The following is a 22,227-nucleotide window of genomic DNA, read 5'->3' as shown; positions in this document are numbered from 1 at the left end:
TGCATGACAGAGCAAAACCTGGTCAAGGAAAAAAAAAATACCTCTCAAAGGTCAAGGACAAAGAACAAAGAGAGAGAAAAGAAGCTAATAATGAATAAAGACACTCCAATTTATCTGTTAACAGACTTCATTCAATGGAAACCATACAGGCCCAGAGGAAGCAGAAGGACATTTTCAAAGTGCTGAAAGAAAACAAAAATCTACTGCCATCCAAGAATATAGCAGCCAGCAAAGTTATCTTTCTAATATGAAGGAGAAATAAAGTCTTTCCCAGACAAAGGCTGAGCAAATTTACCACTACCAGACCTGTCTTACAAGAAATGCTAAAGGGAGTTATTCAAATCTGAAAGAAAAAAAGAAACAGTAATATGCAACAAAAAAAGCCACCATCAATGAAAACAACAAACATTTGAAGATATATAATCCACTTGTAAAATTACACAGAAAAACCCAAAATAATACTGTAATTATGGTATAGAGTCTACCCATAACTCTAGTATGAAACCCAAAAGACAAATCTATCAAAAACAGTAATAGCTACAGCAACTTGTTAAGATTTAGGTAATATAAAAATATGTAAATTAAGACAACTAAAAGTTAAAATGTAGCAGAGATAAAGTTAAAATGTAAGGAGTTTTTGTTGTTTTTCCTTGTTTCTATTCATTTATTTATGATCAAAGATAAGTTGTCATCCCTTTAAAATAACTTGTTATAGCTATAAGATGTTTTTCATAAGCCTCATGGTAACCACAATAGAAAAACTGATAATAGATTCACTAAAAATAAAAAGCGGCCGGGCACGGTGGCTCATGCCTGTAATCCCAGCACTTTGGGAGGCCAAGGTAGGCGGATCACGAGGTCAGGAGTTTGAGACCAGGCTCATAAACATGGTGAAACTTCATCTCTACTAAAAATACAAAAATTGGCTGGGCATGGTGGCATGTGCCTGTAATCCCAGCTACTTGGGAGGCTGAGGCAGGAGAATCACTTGAACCCAGGAGGCGGAGGTTGCAGTGAGCCAAGATTGTGCCACTGCACTCCAGCCTGAGTGACAGAGCAAGACTTCGTCTCAAAAAAGTAAATAAAAATAAATAAATAAAAAAAATAAAAAGCAACAAATTAAAACACACTACCAGAGAAAATCCCTTAATCACAAAGAAAGGCAATAAGAAAGAAAGAAAGAAGGAAGGAAGGAAGGAAAGAAAGAAAGAAAGGAGTTACAAAACAACCAGAAAACAAATAACAAATTGGCAGTAGTAAGTCCTTACTTATCAATAAGAACACTGAATGTAAATTGACTCAGTTAAAAGGCACAGAGTGGCTGAATAGATAAAGAATCAAGATGCAACTATATACTGCCACTAAGAAACCCATTTCACTTATAGACTGAAAGTAAAGGGGTTGAAAAAGATATTCCATGCAGCTAGAAACCAAAAAAGAACAGGAGTAGCTATACCTATTTCAGATAAAATAGACTACAAATCGGCCAGGCCCCATGGCTCACGCCTGTAATCCTAGCACTTTGGGAGGCTGGGGCATGTGGATCACAAGGTCAGGAGTTGAAGACCAGCATGGCCAATATGGTGAAACCTCGTCTCTACTAAAAATACAAAAAAAAAGTTAGCTGGGCGTGGTGGCGGGCGCCTGTAATCCCAGCTACTTAAGAGGCTGAGGCAGAGAATTGCTTGAACCCAGAAGGTGGGGGTTTCAGTGAGCCGAGATTGCGCCATTGCACTCCAGCCTGGGCGACAGAGCGAGATTCTACCTCGAAAAAAATATAGACTACAAATCAAAGACTGTAAAAAGAGACAAAGAAAGTAATTATATAATGATAAAGGGGCCAAGTCAACAAATGGATATAAAAATTATAAATATCTATGTACCCAACACCAGAGATCCCAAGCATATAAACCAAACATCAATAGATTAGAAGGGAGAGATTGACTGCAGTACGGTACTAGTAAGGAACATTAACACTCCACTCTCAGTATGGACAGATCATCCAGACCAAAAAAAAAAAAAAAAAAAAAAAAATCAGAGTTAAACTACACACTAGACTTAGTAGGTCTAACTGACATTTATAGAACATTTCACCCAACTGTTGCAGAATACAAATTCCTTTCATTAGAACATGAACATTCTCCAGATCAGACCATATCTTAGACTACAAAACAAGTCTCAAAGAATTCAGAGAAGTAGAAATCATATCAAGTATCACTTGTGACCACAATGAAATAAAACTAGAAATCAATAACAAAGTGAATCTCAGAAGCTTCACAAACACATGGAAATTCAACAACATGCTCTTGAACATATTGAGTCAATAAAAAAATTATGAAGGAAATTTTAAAATTTCTTAAAATAAATTAATACGGAAATACAACATAGTAAAATCTACGGAATATAGCACAAGCAGTACTAAGAGGAACGTTTATAGCAATACATACCTATATCAAAAACGTAGAAAGATTTCAGATAACCTAATGGTGCACCTCAAGGAAATAGAAAAGTAAGAATAAACCAAATCCAAAATTAGTAGAAGGAAAGAAATAAGAATGATCAAAGCAGAAATAAATTGAGACTAAAAAAGTACAGAAGATCAATAAAATGAAAAATTGTTTTTTAAAAGATAAACAAAATCAACAAACTAAAAGCTAGACTAAGAAATGCAAGAGACCCAAATCAACAAACTAAATCAACAAACTAAAAAACAAACTAAAAGCTAGACTAAGAAAAACAAAAGACTCAAATAAGTAACATCAGAAATGAAAAAGGAGACAAAACAACTGAGATCTCATAAATATAATGAATCATTAGAAACTATTATGAATAATCATATACCAACAAGTTGGAAAAGCTAGAAGAAATGAATGAATTCTCAGATACATATAACCTATCAAGATTGAACCAGGGATAAAAAACTTTACTAAACCAATAATGAGTAATGAGATTGAAGCTGTGGTAAAAAGTCTCCCATCAAAGAAAAGCCCAGGACCTGATGGCTTCACTGCTACATTCTACCAAACAATTTAAAGAACTAATACCAATACTATTCTGACTCTTAAAACAAATTGAAGAGGGTATACATCTAAACTCAGCATCACCCTGATACCAAAACAAGGACACAGTGAAAAAAGAAAATTACTGGCCAATATCACTGATTAACATAGGCAAAAATCCTCAACAAAATACTAGCGAACAGAACTCAATATCACAATAAAAAAATCATATACCATGATCAAGTGAAATTTATCCCAGGGATTCAAGGATGGTTCAACATATACAAATCAATAAATGTAACACATCATATTAATAGAACCAAGAACAAAAACTAAATGATTATTTCAACAGATGCAAAAAATGTATTTGGTAAAATTCAACATCCTTTATAAAAATCCTCATCAAACTTGATATAGAAGGAACATAACTCAAAATAATAAAGACCATATATGTCAAACCCACAGCTAATATCATACTGAATAGAGAAAAATAAAAGGCCTTTCCCCTAAGATCAGAAAGAAGACAAGGATACTCACTTTCACAACTTTTATTCAATATAGCACTGGAAGTCCTGGCCAGAGTAATTGGAAAGAGAAATGAATGAAGGGTATGTAAGTTGAAAAGGAAAAAGTCAAATTAGCCTTGTCCACAGAAGACATAATCCTATGTTTAGAAATACCTAAAGAACCCATACTGAAACTGCTAGAACTGATCAATGAATTCAGTAAAGTTATAGGACATAAAATCAACATTAAAAAATCAGTAGCACTTATATATGCCAAAAGCAAACAATCTGAAAAAAAATAAAGTAAGCAATCTTATTTATGATAGCTACAAAGAATTAAAATACCTAGGTATCAATTTAACCAAAAAAGTGAACGATAAATACAAGAAAAGCTATAAAACATTGATGGAATAAATTGTAAAGCACATGAAAACATGTAAAAATATTCCATGCTCATGGATTAAAATAATTAATATGATTAAAATGTCACTACTACCCAAGGCAGTTTACAGATTCAATGCAACCCCTATCAAAACACCAATGACATTACTCACAGAAATGGAAAAAATAATCCTAAAATTTATATGGAACCACAAAAGGCCCAGAATACTTGAAGCAATCCCAAAAAATAACAAAGCTGGATGCACCACACCACCTGACTTCAAAATTTATTGCAAAGCTGTAGTAACCAAATCAGCATGGTACTGGCATAAAAACAGACACATAGACAAATGGAACAGAATAGACAACCCAAATATAAATCTATGCCCTTACAGTCAATTCATCCTGGACAAAGCTACCAAGAACATACAATGGGGAAAGGACAGTCTCTAACATAAATGATACTAGAGAAACTGGATAGCTATATGAAGAAGAATAAAGCTAGACCCCTATCTCTCACCATATACAAAAATCTGATAAAAATGGATTAAAGATTTAAATCTAAAACCTCAGACTATGAAATTATTAGAAGAAAACATTGGAAAAATACTCCAGGACATTGGTCTAGGCAAAGATTTTTTGTAAGATCTCAAAAGCACAGATAACCAAAGTAAGAATAGACAAATGAAATTACATCAAGCTAAAAAGCTACTGCACAGCAAAGGAAACAATCAACAAGTGAAGAGACAACCCACAGAATGGGAGAAAATATTTGCAGACTATCTATCCAACAAAGGATTAACAACCAGATTATGTAAGGAGCTCAAACAACTCAATAGGAAAAAAATCTAATAAACTGATTTTAAAATGGGCAAAAGATATGAATAGATATTTCCCAAAAGAAGACATACAAATGGCAAACAAGTATATAAAAAGATGCTCAACATCACTAATCATCAGAGAAATGCATATGAAAACTACAATGAAATATCAACTTACCCCAGTTAAAATGGCATTTATCAAAAAGGCAATAACGAATGCTGGCAAGGAAGTGGGGAAAGAGGAACCCTTGTACATTGTTAGTGGAAATGTAAATTAGTACAGCCATTATGGAGAACAGTATGAAGGTTCCTCAAAAAATGAAAAATAGAATTGTCACATAATCCAGTAATTCCACTACTGTATATATAGCCAAAAGAAAAGAAACCAATATATTGGAAAGACATCTGCACTCCCATGGTTACTGCAGCACTACTCTAAATAGCTAAAATACAGAATCAACCTAAGTGCCATCAATGGACAAAAGGATAAGGAAAGTGTTGTACATATACACCAAGAAGTATTATTCAGCCATAAAAAAGAAACATTGCATGTTCTCAGTCATATGTGGAAGCTAAGAGTGAATCTCATGAAAATAGAGAATAAATTGGTGTTTATAGAGGCCAGGAAAGGTAAGGGGGAGGGAGGAGTGAAGAGAAGTTGATGAATGGTGTATTAGTCCATTCTCATGCTGCTAACAAAGACATACCTGAGACTGGGTAATTTATAAAAGAAAGAGGTTTAATTGACTCACAGTTCAGCTTGGCTGGGGAGGCTGCAGGAAAATTACAATAATGGTGGAAGGGGAAGCAAACACATCTTTCTTCACACGGCGGCATGACAGAGAGGAACTGAGCAAAAGGGGTAAAAGTTCATTATAAAACCATCAGATATCATGAGAACTCACTATCATAGGAAGATCATGAGGGTAATTGTCTCCATGATTCAATTACCTCCCACTGGGTCCCTCCCATGACCCATGGGGATTATGAGAACTACAATTCAAGATGAGATTTGGGTGGGGACACAGCCAAACCATATCATTCTGCCCCTTACCCCTCCTAAATCTCATGATTTCACATTTGAAAACACAATCATGCCCTTCCAACAGTCCCCCAAAGTCTTAACTCATTCCAGCATTAACTCAAAAGTCCAAGTCCAAAGTCTCATCTGAGACAAATCCCTTCCACCTATGAGCCTGTAAAATCAAAAGCAAGTTAGTTACTTCCTAGATACAACGGGGCCATTGTAAACACACCCATTCCAAATTGGAGAAACTGACCAAAAGAAAGGAGCTACAGGCCCCATGCAAGTCTGAAATCCAATAGAGCAGTCATTAAACCTTAAAGTTCCAAAATGGTCTCCTTTGACTCTATGTCTCACATCCAGTTCATGCTTATGCAAGAGGTGGGCTCCCACAGATTTGGCAGCTCTGTCCCTGTGGCTTTCCAGAGTACAGCCCCTCTCCTGGCTGCTTTCATGGCTGGCATTGAGTGTCTATAGCTTTTCCAGGTGCACTGTTGGTGGAGCTACCATTCTGGGGTCTGGAGGATGGTGGCTTTCTTCTCACAGCTTCATCAGGCTGTGCTCCAGTGGGGACTCTGTGTGGGGAGCCCCACTGGACCATTCACCCTTTTAGCTTCCCATATTTCCGTTCCACACTACCCTAGCAGAGGGTCTCCATGAGGGCTCCACCCCTACAGCAAACTTGTGCCTGGACATCCAGGCATTTCCATACATCCTCTGAAATCTAGGCAGAGGTTCCCAAACCTCAATTCTTGACTTCTGTGCACTTGCACGCCCAACACCACATATAGGCTGCCAAGGCTAGGGGCTTGTACCCTCTGAAGCAAAGGCCTGAGATGTGGCCCACTTTAGCCATAGCTGGAGCTAAAACAGTTGGGATTCAGGGCACCATGTCCTGAGGCGGCATAGAGCAGGGGGGCCCTGGGCCCAGCTCAAGAAACCATTGTTCCCTCCTAGGCTTCCAGGCCTGTGATGGGAGGGGCTGCTGTGAGGGTCTCTGACATGCCCTGGAGACATTTTCCCCATTGTCTTGGTGATTAAAATTTTGTTCCTCATTACTCATGCAAATTTCTGCAGCCAGCTTGAATTTCTCCTCAGAAAATGGGTTTTTCTTTTGTATTGCATCCTCAGGCTGCAAATTTTCCAAATGTTAATGCTCTGCTTCCCTTTTAAACATAAGTTACAATTCCAGACCATATCTTTGTGACTACATAAAAATGAACGCTTTTAACAGCAAACAAGTCACTTCTTGAACACTTTGTTGCTTAGAAATTTCTTCTGCTAGATACCCTAAATCAACTCTCTCAAGTTCAAAGTTCCACAGATCTCTGGGGAGGGGTAATATACTGACAGTTTCTTTGCATAGCAAGAGTGACCTTTACTCCAGTACCCAACAAGTTCCTAATCTCCAACTAAGACCACCTCAGCCTGGACTTCATTGTCCATATCACTATCAGCATTTTGGTCAAAGCCATTTAACAAGTCTCTAGGAAGTTCCAAGCTTTTCACATCTTCCTGTCTTCTGAGCCCTCCAATTCTCTAGGAAATTCCAGTCTTTCCCACATTTTCCTATCTTCCTCTGAGCCCTCCAAACTGTTTCAACCTATGCCTGTTACCAAGTTCCAAAGTTGCTTCCACATTTTTGGGTATCTTTACAGCAGCACCCCACTACCTGGTACCAATTTACTATATTAGTCCATTCTCATGCTGCTAATAAAGACATATCCAAGACTAGGTAATCTATAAGGGGAAAGAGGCTGAATTGACTCGCAGTTTCACATGGCTGGGGAGGCTGCAGGAAACTTAAAATCATGGCAGAAGGGAAAGCAAACACGTCCTTCTGCACATGGCAGCAGGTGAGAGGTACCAAGCCAAAGGGGGAAAAGCCCCTTATAAAGCCACCAGATCTCATGAGAACTCACTATCATGAGAACAGCATGAAGGTATCTGCCTCTCTGATTCAATTACTTCAGTTACATAACATGTGAAGATTATGGGAACTACATTCAAGATGAGACTTTGGTGGGGACACAGCCAAATCGTATCAAATGAGTACAAATATACAGTTTGATAGAATAAATAAGACCTAGTGTTTGATGGATCAGTAGGGTAACTATAGTTTACAATAAGGTATTGCACAAATTCTTGTCTTCTAGCTATTTTTCATCTAACAGTATTGTAAACTATAAAATGGTTTTAGCATAAAGAAAAGAAAAATATTTAAGGTGATAGATATATCAAGTACACTGATTTGATCACTGTAAATTATATGAATGTATTAAATTATTACATGTACTCCAAAACTAGATACATCTATTCAGTTAAAAAAAGCAAAAGGACAAAAAAAGATATACCATGCAGTCACTAATGAAAAGAACCCTGAAATGGATATATTGATATTGTTCAAAGTAGGCTTCACAGCAAAGAAAATTATCAGAATAAGAAGAAAATTACATAATAATATAAGGGGCATTTCATCAAGAAAATACAATAATTCTGAATGTATATGCATCAAACAGTGTTTGCAAATACATGAAGCCAAAACTAATAGAACTGAGGAAAAATAGACAAATTCACAATATAGTTGGGGACTTCAACACTTCTCCCTCAAAAATAAATAGAAGTAGACAGAAAAATAGCAAGGATATAGATGAAGTGAATATCACCATCAACCAACTGAAATGCTATAGAGTCTCACATCCCCAAACAGCACAATATACATTCTTTGAAACCGCAGATGGAACATTCACCAGCACAGACCATATTCTGAATCAGAAAACTTAAATTTGTAAGAATTGAAAGCATGCAAAGTATGATCTGACAATAATGAAATCAACATAGAGAAATGCTAGGTTCTGAGGATGTGAAAAGATACAGTCTATATTCCCAAGAAACATGGAGTCTAACTGGAGACACATTTAATCATTAAATTCTGTACTGCATGCTATATGCTGTACACAAAATACAACACAACATGGAAAGTGCTCTGATACAACAATAAATTTCTCTGATTGCACTGGGAGTGTCCAGGTAGGTTTCATAGAGGAAATAATATCTAATCTAGATTTTCAGTTAAAAAAAAAAGATACTTTTATTTAAAATGAGATACCAAAGGAATTGTGAAGATGTTTTGATTTTTAAGTTGGAATTACATGTAAACACAGAAAACACACACAGTAATTCAAATATAGACTAACTTCCAAATCTCTTTAAAGGTAGTTGTCATAAAAGAGAATAATAACTGAAAACAAGAGATGACTTTGAAAGTCCTGGTAAATGTTTTTGGCAAAAAAGCAGCTTGGAAGGCAGGCCTCCCAGTGAGAAAGAAAGAACAATTTTATGCATTCAGTATCAAAATCATAAATTGTGTATTCAAAAAAAAAGAAAGATGAAGAAATGCAAGTAATAATAAAGGGAGCTACAGACATCTCATTGTTTTTGCATTTAATACTAGAAAGACATGTATCATAATTAGAGTTGACCTAAGTGAGGTGGCATAAACTGCTTAAATTTAGTACTAAAATCAAGCACATAATGAAATTAATTGGGTATCTCTAATAATATGCTTAATGGTTATTCTGCTTCATGGTAATTAGCCAGAAATATTAGCCATATGTATGAAGATTTATAATATTTCTTTTACCAAATAAAAGTATTTCTAAATCCAGTTAATAAAAGGAAAGGGGAGAGTAACAGAGCAGAAAGTTTATTTATATCCCTCCTAAAAACTCCGTTTTCAAAGCAGGTCTTTCAATTCTTTATCAGTAAGTATCCATAGGCCTGGACTTCTAGGATCATCATCACCATCACCACCAATTGTTATTATTAGCAGTTACACTCTAATGAATACTCTATTAGTCTGTGTGATGGTTAACACTGAGTGTCAACTTGATGAGATTGAGGGGTGCAAAGTACTGATCCTGGGTGTGTCTATGAGGGTGTTGCCAAAGGAGATTAACATTTGAGTCAGTGGGCTGGAAAAGGCAGATCCACCCTTAATCTGGGTGGGCACCATCTAATCAGCTGCCAGTGCAGCCAGGATATAAAGCAGGCAAAAAAACAGGAAAAGACCTCAGCCTACCTACATCTTTCTCCCATGCTGGATGCTTCCTGCCCTTGGACGTCGGACTCCAAGTTCTTCAGCTTTGGGACTCAGACTGGCTTCCTTGCTCCTTAGCTTGCAGGCAGACTATTGTGGGACCTTGTATCATGTGAGTTAATACTATTTGGTAAACTCCCCTCTCTATATATATCCAACCTATTAGTTCTGTCCCTCTAGAGAACCCTGACTAATACAGTCTGCATGGGATGACATAATAAAATATCAAAGACTGGGTAGCTTAAATGACAGGATTTATTTTGTCACTGTTCTGCAGGCTGGAAGTCTGAGGTAAAGGTGCCAGAGTTGGTTTCCGGTGAGGCTTCTCTTCCTGGCTTGCAGAGGGCTGCCTGCTTAGTGTGCCCTCCCAGTCCTTCCTCTGGGTTCACATGCATGTAGAGCGGGGAAGAGAGCGAGAGAGAGAGAGAGAGAGAGAGAGAGAGAGAGAGAGAGAGAGACAGAGAACTCTACCTTTCCTCTTTTTATAAGGACAGCAGTCATATCAGATTAGGCTCCATCCTTATAACCTCAATCAATCTTACTGCCTCCTTAAAGGCCCTACCTCCATATATAGTCAAATTGGGGATTAAGGCTTCAACATATGAATTGGGTGGGGTAGCACACAATTCAGTCCATAATAAACACCTACCACATACCAGATATTATGCCAACTTTAGTATCTCAATGTGCTCTACATCAACCTTACTAGATACTAAGTAATCCACTTCGAAAATCAGTAAACAGTCACACAAAGAATTTAAATAACTAGTCATATGACAAGTAAAATAGAGAAAATATTGTAAAATGTTTCAATTTCCAGGAAAAACTTGGTGGCAACTAAGTTATGAATTATTCCACTTCTCTAGAAAGCCATAGGGAAATAAGAATAATTAGAAAAAAATGCATTCAATGGTCAACAAAGGCAGAAGACAGAATAAATACCTCCAAGCTACAAATTTTGTGTAAATGCTGCCCATAGCAAAATTGTTAGCAACACCTTGCAGAAAACTGAAATGAGATATGATAAAACTCAAGGGGAAGGAGGGGACAATGGGAGAATAGTGTGACAACTATCACCACATAAACATACCCAGGAGAGGACCACACTCTGAATGGGAACTGCTATGAGCAAGGCTGGGGAGCACACTTGGAGGCAGAGAAAGAGAGCTCAGAAGTGACCCAGGGATAGTAGATAATAACATGATTTTTAAAATCTTCTATATGTAAGGGAGATTTTCCAGAAGGCATGATCTCTTCCTTGGTGATACAGGTAGATTAGAACCTGAAGAAGTTTAGGTATGGCACTAGAACCTCCTCTGAGCCAAGATAGATTCAAAAAGTAGTAGAAAAAATGAAATAAAACCTAGCTCTGTCACTATAACAGAGGTGACAGCCTTTGAGTTATAGAGGTGCCAGGTTACCCTGGTCTTTCCCCTTTCTCCAATGTGAGATTCTTGTAAACAGCTGGTTCATAAATATAAAACTAAATCAAGTGTGAGAAACAAAAAGAAGAATCACTGCATCTACACAACAATTTTGTGTTTTAAAAATGGAAAAAGAGTTTATCACGGGAAAGCAAATCAAAACCATAATAAAATACCAACTCACTATAGTTAGAATGGTGATTATCAAAAAGACAATAGAAAACAAGTGTTCTGGAAGAATAGAGAAGAAGGAACACTTAGACACCATTGATGGGATTATAAATTAGTAGAGCTGCTATGAAAAACAGTATGGAGGCTCCCGAAAAAATTAAAAACAGAACTCCCATATGATTCAGCAAACCCACTTATTGGTATATATCCAAAGGAAATGAAACCAGCATATTGAAGAGATATCCACACTCTCGTGTTTATTGCAGCACTATCTATAACAACCAAGATCTGTAATCAACCCAAGTGTTTGATATCTATTATATCTAGAAAACCCCATCGTCTTTCCATTTGTTAACATGTCGTTCCATAAGTTAAGACTACATATGTGTTTTTAACCAGTGTTAAATGAATTGATAAAGAAAATGTGGCATATATACAGAATGGAATACTATTCAGCCATAATAAAGAATGAAATCCTGTAATTTGTGACAACACGGATGGACCCGGAGGACATTATGTTAAGAGAAATAAGTCAGACACAGAAAGATAAATACCACATGATCTCACTCATATGCAGAATTTAAAAAACTCATTGATATCACAGAAGCAGATAGTAGAATGTTCACCAGAAACTGGAGACAGGAGGGGAAAGGGGAGGATGGGAAGAGGATGCTCAATGGGTACAAAGTTACAATTAGATAAGAGAAATAAATCCTGGTGTTCTACTTCATGTTCTCACTCCTGAGTGGGAGCTGAACAATGAGAACTCATGGACACAGGGGGGGAAACAATGCACACCAGGGCCTGTCGGCAGGTGGGGGTCAGGTGGGGGTAGGGAGAGCATCAGGATAAATAGCTAATGTATGCTGGGCTTAAAACCTAGGTGATGTGTTGATAGGTCCAGCAAACCACCATGGTACATGATTACCTATGTAACAAGCCTGCATGTTCTGCACATAGTATCACAGAACTTAAAATAAGAATTTTAAAAAAATTCTGGTATTCTATTGCACAGTAGGGTAATGATGGTAACATTAAGGTATTGCATATTACAAAATAGCTAGAAGAGAGGCTTTTGAATGGTCTCACCACAAAGAAATGACAAATGCGTGAAGCAATGGATACACAAAATACCATGATTCAATCATTATACAATATATAGAGAGTAAAACATAAAATTATACCCATAAATATATCCAATTGCATGTCAATAAACAAATAAATAAATATTGGAAATAACAAAATAGTTTTATTTTAAAAATCAGCAGTGTTGACACTGATCATATGAAAATTGTAAACCACTAAGCTTTGGACAAACATTGAAGAAAGAAAACCACAAAGCAGAAATACAAAAACTCAGGGAAGAGATAGCCAGAAAACAGTGGCTTATGATAGAACAATAAGTGTAGATGAATCAAGAACTTGAAAAACTCAAGGATTAAAAATAGAAAAAAGGCCAAAAAAAATTTCAGAAGACTAAATTTGATGAAAAATAAATATGAAAAAGCCTTTGACAAAATTCAAACTCATTCCCAGTGAAAAATTCAAGACAATAAGAAGCTATAAACACTTAGTAATATATGTGTATGTGTATATATATATTAGTACATATGTACATATATTACTGTGTGTATATACTTTATACTCTGTGTCTGTGTATGTTCCCATTCAGCGAACATTCAGAGACAATAAGAAGCTATGAATACTTAGTGTATATATATATATATACACACACACACGCACACACACATATATACATATTACATATAACTTATCATTAGCATATAACATTGTTATATATGTGTATATATACATATACATATATATCTCTCTCATAATCCTAAAGCAGCATTGGACCTAATGAGGAAACACCACAGGAACTCCAATTAAGTTCAGAAATAAGGCAAGGATGCCCATTATCTCTACTACTTAGCATAATACTAGACACATAAGTCACTGCAATTAGAAAAGATAAAAGAGGTATAAAAATTACAGAAGAAGAAATAAAACCATCTTTACATGCAGATAATATGGTGGTATACTTGGAAAATCCTACTAACTCAATAGAATTCATCAAAGTAGTAGATTATGAAATTAACACTCAAATATCAGTAGAATCAGTATACACAAATAGTAGCCATTACGAGATAAAAATAAAAAGAAAATTACACTTATATAGCAACGGAAAATATAAAACAGAATAAACTTCAAATGTTCAAAGCTATACAAAGAAAACTATAAAACACTGGTTAAAAACACATATGTAGTCTTAACTTATGGAACGACATGTTAACAAATGGAAAGACGATGGGGTTTTCTAGATACAAAATCATGTCATCTGCAAACAGGGACAATTTGACTTCCAGCCCAAAATCTCCTTCAGCTGATAAGCAACTTCAGCAAAGTCTCAGGATACAAAATCAATGTGCAAAAATCACAAGCATTCTTATACACCAATAACAGACAAACAGAGAGCCAAATCATGAGTGAACTCCCATTCACAATTGCTTCAAAGAGAATAAAATACCTTGGAATCCAACTTACAAGGGACGTGAAGGACCTCTTCAAGGAGAACTACAAACCGCTGCTCAATGAAATAAAAGAGGATACAAACAAATGGAAGAACATTCCATGCTCATGGGTAGGAAGAATCAATATCGTGAAAATAGCCATACTGCCCAAGGTAATTTATAGATTCAGTGCCATCCCCATCAAGCTACCAATGACTTTCTTCACAGAATTGGAAAAAACTACTTTCAAGTTCATATGGAACCAAAAAAGAGCCCGCATCGTCAAGTCAATCCTAAGCCAAAAGAACAAAGCCGGAGGCATCACGCTACCTGACTTCAAACTATACTACAAGGCTACAGTAACCAAAACAGCATGGTACTGGTACCAAAACAGAGATATAGATCAATGGAACAGAACAGAGCCCTCAGAAATAATGCCGCATATCTACAACCATCTGATCTTTGACAAACCTGACAAATACAAGCAATGTGGAAAGGATTCCCTATTTAATAAATGGTGCTGGGAAAACTGGCTAGCCATATGTAGAAAGCTGAAACTGGATCCCTTACTTACACCTTACACAAAAGTTAGTTCAAGATGGATTAAACACTTAAATGTTAGACTGAAAACCATAAAAACCCTAGAAGAAAACCTAGGCAATACCATTCAGGACATAGGCATGGGCAAGGACTTCATGTCTAAAACACCAAAAGCAATGGCAACAAAAGCCAAAATTGACAAATGGGATCTAATTAAACTAAAGAGCTTCTGCACAGCAAAAGAAACTACCATCAGAGTGAACAGGCAACCTACAGAATGGGACAAAATTTTTGCAATCTACTCATCTGACAAAGGCCTAATATCCAGAATCTACAATGAACTCCAACAAATTTACAAGAAAAAAACAAACAACCCCATCAAAAAGTGGGTGAAGGATATGGACAGACACTTTTCAAAGAAGACATTTATGCAGCCAAAGACACATGAAAAAATGCTCATCATCACTGGCCATCAGAGAAATGCAAATCAAAACCACAATGAGATACCATCTCACACCAGTTAGAATGGCGATCATTAAAAAGTCAGGAAACAACAGGTGCTGGTGAGGATGTGGAGAAATAGGAACACTTTTACACTGTTGGTGGGACTGTAAACTAGTTCAACGATTGTGGAAGTCGGTGTGGTGATTCCTCAGGGATCTAGAACTAGAAATACCATTTGACCCAGCCATCCCATTACTGGGTATATACCCAAAGGATTAGAAATCATGCCGCTATAAAGACACGTGCACACGTATGTTTGTTGCAGCACTATTCACAATAGCAAAGACTTGTAACCAACCCAAATGTCCAACAATGATAGACTGGATTAAGAAAATGTGGCACATATACACCATGGAATACTATGCAGCCATAAAAAATGATGAGTTCATGTCCTTTGTAGGGACATGGATGAAGCTGGAAACCATCATTCTCAGCAAACTACCACAAGGACAAAAAACCAAACACCGCATGTTCTCACTCATAGGTGGGAATTGAACAATGAGAACACATGGACACGGGAAGGGGAACATCACACACCGGGGCCTGCTGTGGGGTCGGGGGAGGCGGGAGGGATAGCATTAGGGGATATATCTAATGTTAAATGACGAGTTAATGGGTGCAGCACACCAACATGGCACATGTATACATATGTAACTAACCTGCACGCTGTGCACATGTACCCTAAAACTTAAAGTATAATTTTTTAAAAAAAGGAAAAGAATGGGGCATATGGAGTAATAAACTAGTCTAGGTACTGGACTAATGTAGGAAAAAACATGAAATTGGGCGGGCCTACAAAAAGACTTTGTTTCTCATTAAATTTCGTAATATAAGAAAGAAAAAAAATGGAAAGACATATTTTGTTCTTGGTTAGAACTTATCAGTATCATCAAGATTTCATTTCTTGCTAACTTAATTTGCCATGTATTTATTTTCATATAAATATATAATTTTATTTATGAAGTATTCAATTCCAATAAAAATACCAACAATCTTTTTTATAGAGCGAGGTAAGTTAATACTAAAGCTCACGTAAAAAATAGACAAGAAGAGACAGTGAGCAAAACACTAAAAAAGAATAGTTTTGAAGATGTTCTAGCCCCATAAGACATTAAAACATATTATAAAACCTTTGTAATTAAAACAATGTGGACTACTATACGAATAGAAAGACCAATGGAACAGAATAGAGAGTACAAAAGTAAACCCTATTACATATGGAAAATCTAATATATGACAAGGATAGCATCTCAAATCACTGGGGGCAAAAATGGACTTTATAATTAAGGGTGTAGGGACAACTGAAAAGTCATTTGGAAAAGATAAACTTAAATCCATTCCTCATACCATAAATAAGAATAAGCTCCAAATGAAATAAAGATCTAAATGGTTTTAAACTATGTGAGTACTAAATAAAAAACAGGGGTAAATTCCTTTATAAAGTTAGGGTAGCAAAAGACTTTGCAATTATATCTTAAATTCCAGGCTGGGCACAGTGGTTTACACATACAATCTCAGTGCTTTTGAACGTCAAAGCAGGAGGATAGCTTGAGGCCAGGAGTTTGGGACCAGCCTGGGCAACATTGTGAAACCCCCATCTCTGCAAAAAAAAAAAAAAAAAAAAAAGTTAGTAACAATTAACCAAGCATAGTGGCACCTATGTATAGTCCTAGATACTCAGGAGGCTGAGCAGGGGGATCCCTTGAGCCTAGGAGTTTGAGGTTACAGTGAGCTACGATTGTGCCATTGCACAGAGTGAGGCCCTGTCTCTTAAAAAAAAATTCCAGATGTAATTTTTTAAATTAACAAACTGAACTACACTAAATTTTTAAAAACTATTTTTCATGGCAAGAAATGACAAGAAATTGGGAATATAAATAATGTGCCAGAAAAAAATTTACAACATATATGACAAATAAAGGGATAATATCTCTAAATATAAAAAGATTTTAATAATTGAAAGAAAAACTCCAAAAAATCATAAAATGGGCAAAAGAATAGGAAATTTATAATGATATAAAGACCCCTTAAAATATAAAAATATTAGCACATAAAAAGATATCATATCTCATCTATCAGACTGGTAAAATGTCAAAAGCTAAAATTCACTTTGTTGATGAAACTACAGGGAAACAAGCACTCTCTTGCATTGCTGGTAGGAGTGTAAAACAGTACAACTTCTATGGACGAGAATTTGGTACTTAACAAAACCGCACATTCATTTATCTTTCATACCTAGCAATCCTACCTCTTGAATTTACCTTGAATGTACATTTCCGAGAATATGAAAATACATATGCACAAGATAGTTCTTTCTTGTAAAATATTAGAAACTACTTAAATGTTCAAACATAAGATATTATTTGAATAAACTATTGCTTATATGCAGACAACAGAGTACTATGTGGCTGTAAATATTAATGAAGAAGATCTCTCTGGCCTGATATAAAATTATTTCTGGAATATAGTAAATAAAAAGAGCTACCCTTTGTGTGAGAAATAAAAAGAAGCAAAAAAGCAAACACATCTGAATGTGTAAACAAAAAGAAAAGGGGCATTGACTAGAAAAAAATGAAATTGGGAGTAAAGTGAAGGGGACAGGAGAGGGCATAATTCACTGAGGATAACTTTTTGTGTAGTTATGACTTTTGGAAGTATGTTAATGTTCTACATATTCTATAAAAATAAATCACCAAGGAGTTGAGAAACAAACTATTAAAATATCTAATACTTAGAGCAAGTTGAAACAAATGTACACAACAGTATTACAAATGAATAACATAATCATCCTGGAGAGAAATTTTTTTAAAACCCCTATTTTTTAAAACACAATATTTAACTATAGTGCTTCAGTCTGTGGGTAGGGATGAAGGGAAGAAGAGCAAACTAAATTGGAATTTTGTGTAGGTATTTTTATAGTGGTATGCATAAAATAATTAGGAGATTATTTTATGTATAAGAGAGTAAATACTTTGATGTTGCTGGGAACCAATGTTCTCTTTCCCTATGGAAGAAGTGAGATACAAACAGAATGGGGGAAGGCAAGGACACCTCTATGGCAATCAGTTGAATTTGGAAGTATCAGTAAGAACTCATGATTTCTTTCTTTTTTGAGGGGGTGAGGGGAAAATAGAGTCTCTCACTCTGTCACCCAGCTGGAGTGCAGTGGCGAGGTCTCGGCTCACTGCAACCTCTGACTCCCAGGCAGAGGTATGTATGTAATGTCTTCAGAAGGACACAAAATCACTAATACAGTACTCCAACCAGAGAGCTTAACTTGAATGTAATCATAAAGAAACAACAGACTAACCAAAAATGAGGATTAGTCTATTGTTTTAAAAGAACCGGCATATTTCAAAATGTCAAAGTCATGAAAAACTAAGAAAAGCTAAGGAGCTATTTTAGATTAAAGGAGATTAAAAAGACATGACAACTAAATGTAACACATGATCCTGAACTGGAGGGAAAAAATGCTATAAGGAATTTTATTTGATCAATTGAAAAAATTAGAAAAATGACAGATTAATGTATTGTTTCAGTGTCAAGTTTCCTGAGGGTGATAACCATACTATGTTAATGTAAGAAATTGTCCTTGTTCACACTGAAGTAGTTAGAGGTAAAGCAGTATGATTTGTGCAACTTACTCCCAAATGGTCCAGAAAAAAATGTATTTCAATCTGTAACTGTAAATGAATGAATAGATATTATATAATAGATTAGCTAGATTAGATTTGATAGAGCAAACAGTAAACTGAATTGGACAAGATGTTGGAAAATCTGGATGAAGGATATATGCGAGCTTTTGGACCCTTCTTGAAATTTTTCAGTAAGTTTGAAATTATTTCCAAATAAAAACGTTAACAATGAGAACACAAGGACATAAAGTGGGAGACAAAAGACCCTGGGGACTCCAAAATGAAGTGCAAGAGGATTGCAAAACTACCCATTGGGTACAATGTTCAATACGTGGGTGATGGGTACACTAGAAAACCAGTCCTTACCACTATGCAATATACCTATGTAATGAATAAACACATGTACCTCCCTGAATCTTAAAAAAAAAAAAAGTTTTAAAAAATTAAATGAGTACAAACAAAATAGACACCCCATGTAGTGGGTTGAATTGTGTCTCCCTAAAAGATATGTTCAAGTCCTAAGCTCTCATACCTGTGAATTTGACCTTATAAGGTCTTTGCAAATGTAATTAGTTAAGGATCTTGAGATGAAATCATACTGGATTAGGCTGAGCCCTATATCTAATGACTGGTGCCCATATAAGAGGAGAGGACACAGAGAGACACACAGAGAAAAAGGCCATGTAAAAATGAAGGTAGAAATGGGATATATGCAGATAAAAGTCAAGGAATGCCAAGGATTTCTGAGAATCACTAGAAGCTACGAAGAAGCAAAAATGGATTCGTCCCTAGAACCTTCAGATACAGCACGATCTTGCCAACGCTTTGATTTTGAACTTCTAGTCTCCAGCACTGTTGGAGAATATATTTCTGTTGTTTTAAGCCACCAAACTTGTGGTAATTTGTTATGTAAATTGTGGGAAATTGACACACAAGTAATTATAGGAAATAAACAGCAAAAAGAAGAAAAAAGAGAAATAAAGAAAACTTTAAAAATAGAAAGAAAATAGATATATAACACAGGCGGAAGAGACCTAACAATTTCATAAATGTAGTCTCCAAAAAAGAAAATAACAATGGAAAAGGATGAATATTTTAAGCTATCATTTAAAAAGGAAATACTTTCCTAAAATAAAAGAATTTAATGTACATATTGAAACAGCACATCAAAATCATATCACAATCTGATTCAGAATAGTCAACAATAATACTGATCTTAGAAAGTCTATTAAACTTCAGTGATGAAGAAAGGCTCCTTAAGAAACTTGTAATGGAAAGAAAAACACAATGGCATGAGTCTTCTCCACATTCAGGAAAGAGGAGCAACACCTACAAGATACATAACAAAAGAAAATCCCCCAGATTTCATACACAGTCAAGCACTTCTACAAGTATAAAGACAGAAGACCAAGAACTTTGAACATATAAGAACTTAGTGAGGATTTTTCACCTTTTGAAAAAGACTAAAGAAACCACATTTGGTGATGAAATCTACAGCAGTTGGCATTAGATATTTTAACCAACAAAAATCTAAAATTAAAACCAATATTAGAATAAGAATCACTGGATAGAATATTATAAGTGGAAAGAGAATGGAAAGAAAGGTGAAAAATAGAAAATGCTCTATGAATGACCTGCTCATATAAGTAGGGAAGGAAGAATATTAAGACAAAGCTGAATACAAATAAATGTAGAAGCATATTAAATAGTACAATGAGAAGCATTAGTAAAGGTAACATGATTAAATTGATTTATGGAAGAAAGAGGAGGAGGAAAAAGATACAACCATCTTTAAGTGATACATTATTTGAATTCTAAAATTAAAATTAAGTCATCTTTTTTTTTTTTTTTTTTGAGACGGAGTCTCACTCTGTCACCCAGGCTGGAGTGTAATGGCGCGACCTTGGCTCATTGCAACCTCCACCTCCCAGGTTCAAGGCATTCTCCTGCCTCAGCTTCCCAAGTAGCTGGGACTACAGGCATGTGCCACCATGCCTGGCTAATTTTCGTATTTTTAGTAGAAACAGGGTTTCACCATGCTGGCCAGGCTGGTCTCGAGCTCCTGACCTCAAGTGATCTGCCTGCCTCAGCCTCCCAAAGAGCTGGGATTACAGGAGTGAGCCACCATGCCTGGCCAAGTCTTCTTAATAACTAGTTTTCATCACCATTTCTTCATGTACACTAAAGTTAAGGCCTAAAGAAAACATCTGCGGTTATTTCTGTGGTTATAGGAGTTTTAATTCTTAGAAATTTTTTTATTATCAAAAACTTATTTCAAAGCCTATACCATGTCAAACTTTTTTTTTGTAATTACGGTTTTTACCAATAAACTGTTTCTCTCATTCCTTCACAAATAATGATCAAGACTTTGGGAAGAGAGATATATGGTGTAGAATGAAAACTGGCAGTCAATTGAAGATAAACATCTAGGAAAGTAGAGTTGAAGCCCACCTTAATGTGGAATAGCAACAAAAATGCATGAACCTGATTGAGAATTAGCAACATAGAAAGAGAATGTCAGAGAAAAGAAAGGGAAGTAGGATCTCCTGTGGCAATAAAATATAAATGACTATCTGAGCTTGAGACCCTTCCTTCTCTTTTATTCCTGTTTACTGGAATTGTTCTATACAGGTAGCTATTTAAGATGAGAACTACTACCATGTTTTATATTTTCTAAATTTAGCTATGCTGTTATATTGTGCTTTCACAATAACTGGTATTGTAAAAAGATAATGGCTTTTGCTAAGCCAAAATTTTCAAATTTTCAATGAATTGAGTAGTTTTTATTTTAAGTCAGAATAATGAAAAAATGAAGGCTTTTTGTAAGGAATGAGTTTGGCTGACAACTGAAAAAGGCCTGCAGCTCCAGAAATGGTCTGGTGATAGGGAGATTTTTTTTTTTTGCACTTAATCATGCATCTTATATTTTTCTTAATGTATGATTTTCCAGTTGTATGTATACGCTCCTTTTCTTTTTATTGGGAATCCAATGTCCTTCTCAATACTAATAGTACTTATATGTAGTATAACTGTAAAAGTAAGAGAAAGCCTTTTTTGTCTCATGTTATAGTTTTAAACTTAAAATTATCATTATTTTATTTTAAACTCGACTATAAAATTAATATTGATCTTGTTAACCTCATGAGAAAGTATTATTTCTGGTGTTTAAGCTTGTAAAGATACCACTATTTTACACAGCATTTGTTCCTTTTTTATCAAAATTATCATAACAGTATTACATTCCTTTCCTTCCTCCTAGACAAATTAGGGAATGAAAGATTTTTGTCTGCCTTTTTTAATAAACTGTAGGAAAAAGAAAGAAAAGAAAAAAGATTGTTGGAAAAGCTAAGTCTTCCCTCTATTAATGAGTAAAGGTTTTTCTCTTTTTAAAAATATTGTTATTATTTTGGCTAAATGAATGACTTACAGTAACCTGGAATTCTATTTTATAATATCAAGTGTCTTAAATCTCTGATATTTTACAAACTTTCCAAAATCAAATTATAAAGTATGTGTTTTTCTGACCTAATTAATTTTTTAGATATTAGGTCACCTAAAGTCCAAAAGTGACATTTGGCTTATTTGGTATAAAAATCATACAGAAACCATTGTC

The 22,227-nt window shown here is 35.5% G+C and overlaps 1 long non-coding RNA gene across 3 annotated transcripts in view; it reads right to left on the bottom strand.

The window, feature by feature from the left end:
• The window catches only part of LOC112135513 (uncharacterized), a 67,200-nt gene that overhangs the window by 30,205 nt on the left and 14,768 nt on the right, over positions 1-22,227 (bottom strand). Inside the window, exon 4 of one of the 3 annotated variants that reach the window (XR_008511333.2) lies at positions 16,490-16,579. The exons of the other annotated variants lie outside the window; for them this stretch is intronic. This is a non-coding gene — a long non-coding RNA (uncharacterized LOC112135513). The remainder of the gene's footprint in view (positions 1-16,489; positions 16,580-22,227) is intronic. 3 annotated transcript variants of the gene reach the window in all.

This window comes from Pongo abelii, chromosome 9, assembly GCF_028885655.2.
Source record: "Pongo abelii isolate AG06213 chromosome 9, NHGRI_mPonAbe1-v2.0_pri, whole genome shotgun sequence".
Taxonomy (NCBI): domain Eukaryota; kingdom Metazoa; phylum Chordata; class Mammalia; order Primates; family Hominidae; genus Pongo; species Pongo abelii.
The sequence above is the reverse complement of the archived record's forward strand: the minus strand, read 5'-3'. Positions and strand labels throughout refer to the sequence as shown.